Genomic DNA, 2,995 nt, shown 5'->3' with positions numbered 1-2,995 from the left:
CCTTATAGGGATAACTCAGGCAAGCAGCAGACTTCAATGGAAACTGCCGGCGTTCAATAGCTACGTAATGGCAATCACCCTTATTGTCAACCTCGGCTACACACAGGATGGAAAAGGAGATCTTTCATTAACTGTATAGAAGGCTGTCACTACAGCAGATCTGTATCATAGTCCGTCAAGTAGAATGCAATTTGTCAGTTCCTGTGTAGCAAATTATGATGATATCCGTTTAAAAACATGTTTGCAAGCAGTCAGCTGGCGAGTGCATTGTATACTGGCCCATCTGTTACCACAGTAATTGGGTCATCCGCTCCAGAAGAAGCTGTTTTGCCTGCATAGTGACAGAAGCAATGACCTCATACGAAGAAAGCCTGTATTGGACCAGGAATTCTAACAGTGGGGTAGAGGAAAGAAAATATTTCTACAGAACCAACTGGAAACACCAGACCCCCATGAGGCACGTGTTCAGCTGGGGCTCTGGAGCAGGTCTGATTGCCCCTCAAGAAGCCATACTGAAGGAAAAAGGTTCTAGAAGTGATCATTACAGAGGTGACTGCAACTTACCTCAAGAGAGGGCTGCCAGGACTGTCTTCCTGTCCAGCACTGCTGATAACCAGGACTAGCTGTCTTCCTGTCCAGCACTACAAATCACCAGCTTCAGCACCCTTCTGTTAACACCAGGTACTGCCTATGTGGAAAAATGATAATGGGAAGTGGTTATGGGTGTATTTTAATTTTTTAGGTTGGCAATTTTAATTTGGAGTTTCCTTTTTAATAAGAGTAAATAAGAGTTGGTTTCTGATTTGAAGATAATCAGGTTTTTGGTTACAAAATTTATGAAGTTATAACTCCTATTTTACTTGTTCACTACAGGAGAATCAGGTCTTTCTCTACATTAAGTACTAATTTTTCCTTTCTCTCTCTGTCTCTCAAGGCCATTACCCCTTAGAATAATTTTGCTTTAAGAGAAGATTGTAACTCTTCTCTATCCCTAGCAATTTTAAAAGCTAGAGTACCTCCCTTTTTTAAAGTTAGCCTCTAGTCTGAACAAGAAACAATTGTTACAAAAAGTTTGTTACTTCATTAGTCTTTTTTCAGTCTTTAATCTTTTTCAATCTGAACCTTTTAATTTTCTCTTCTGAGACAAGCTCCCCTCCTAGGTACACAGAGTGAGTTTCTGAGAGTTCAGATGTCCATGATGCCTTGGCCACCTCTGCAGTACAAAGTCAGGCAAAAGTTTTTTGTAGTTAAGCTCAACAGCTTCTCACTGACACAGATCTATGGAAAATATGTAAAATAAATTGAGCAATTAATTAAAGTTTCTCCTCAAATTTAAGGGAAGCATCTAATAGTTTAGAGATTAAGCACCAAAATTGGAATCATGGAATGGTTTGGGTTGGAAGGGACCTTAAAGACCATCTAGTTCCAACCTCCCTGCCATGGACAAGGACACCTCCCACCAGACCAGGTTGCTCAAAGCCCCATCCAGCCTGGCCTTGAACACTTCCAGGGATTGGGCATCCACAGCTTCTCTGGGCAACCTGTTCCAGTGTTTCACCACGGTCATAGTAAAAAATTTCTTCCTAATAGCTACTCTAAATCTACCATCTTTCAGTTTAAAACTGTTACCCTTTGTCTTCTCACTGATAAAGAAATACACACATATTCTCCAAATGAAGCCCAAAACTGATTTAGTGGAAAGAAAGCTGAAGTAGGAAGACAAAAGGAAAGTTGAATCCTTCTAAAATGAAGCTTCATACATCACACTCTCCCACTAGTTCAGGCTTTGTGACCACCAGGGTCACTTCTGGCTTTATAGGCACTGACTCTCCCCTGTCAGCAATATGCGAGTGGAACCTTCAGCTCCATCAGCCATTCCCATCACTTCTTTCACACTGGACTTTAAAATCCCCCAAAATATTTAACAGAGTCATCGCCTGAACAAGACAACAGTTGCTGAAACTCATTAACGTTTGACTTAATCTAGCAGGCTGCATCACTGCCAATCAATCAGTTTCTTAGATGAGCCTGTAAAATATGCAGTGAAAAACACACAGCAAAGACAAGCTCATCACATTTCTGCCAGCTTGGGCTAAGGGCTTGTTTCTAGTGGTAAGGAAGCTAACTTTTGAAATAAGAGCTAAAACTGAGGCAGCCAGGGTAAGATTCAAACACCTTTTCAATACATAGTGGGATCATGTTATCCATATAACATCAAGCTCCTCAGTGCAATTATCTTTGTGTGCTCTTCTGTCAAACTGTTCTGATGGCACTTGGAGGCCCAGTTTTCTATGCATCTGCATCATCTTAGCCTTGTGGCAAATGCATGATGTCCTATGAGATTAGTCTGGTCAGGCCACTAATAAAACTAAACACTTATTTGGATGCCCAGCTTTATCGTACTACTTTTTGTTTTCCTGCACTGCTAAAAAACCTGGAATTTGTTCACATACAGTCACTTGATACAGTAGGCATGGTACATGCTAAAGCAGACAGTGCTCAACCTCATCTAAACCGTTTTCCTTAACGAACTCCATTTTTTCCTACAGAAGTAGCCTTGCATTTATGAGACAGCCAGAAGGTGTGCCAACATCCAGGGTAAGTTTATAAAATATCTGCTGACAGATGTGATTCACGGGAGACTTTGAAGGTTAAGGTTTCTGTTTCTCTTCCTTGTAGTATCCACAACTTTTCTTTGATGATCCTGGCTTGAGGCAGTGACATGAACCGATCCACCCGGGAGGGTCTGTTGAGTGGCTGCCTTTAAAACAATCACCATCAACGTTTTACAGATCAACCAGCAGGGGTCCTGCCTTTGCCAGCGATGAAAATACACTTAAAGGTCTCATTGTTAATTGGGTCATGTTCTTTCTGGTGGAGTTTACTGGGTGTTGAATTCATCTCTTTCCGCTAGGCATATAAATATTATAGTCATAATAATAATCCCAGCAGTAATACATTTATTATGTTTATTATCACTAGACCAAGCAGCTGT

The 2,995-nt window shown here is 41.0% G+C and overlaps 1 long non-coding RNA gene across 1 annotated transcript; it reads left to right on the top strand.

Moving 5' to 3' along the window:
• Nucleotides 1–449: 449 nt before the first annotated feature.
• LOC106887379 lies at nucleotides 450–2,759 on the top strand. Its single transcript, XR_001411873.1, has 3 exons — nucleotides 450–681; nucleotides 2,550–2,598; nucleotides 2,680–2,759. It is a non-coding gene; the product is annotated as an uncharacterized LOC106887379 (long non-coding RNA).
• The last annotated feature ends 236 nt before the right edge of the window (nucleotides 2,760–2,995 follow it).

The sequence above is a fragment of the Calidris pugnax genome, unplaced genomic scaffold (genome assembly GCF_001431845.1).
Source record: "Calidris pugnax isolate Ruff unplaced genomic scaffold, ASM143184v1 scaffold8, whole genome shotgun sequence".
NCBI classification, from domain to species: domain Eukaryota; kingdom Metazoa; phylum Chordata; class Aves; order Charadriiformes; family Scolopacidae; genus Calidris; species Calidris pugnax.
This window is presented reverse-complemented; position numbering and strand designations above follow the sequence as displayed.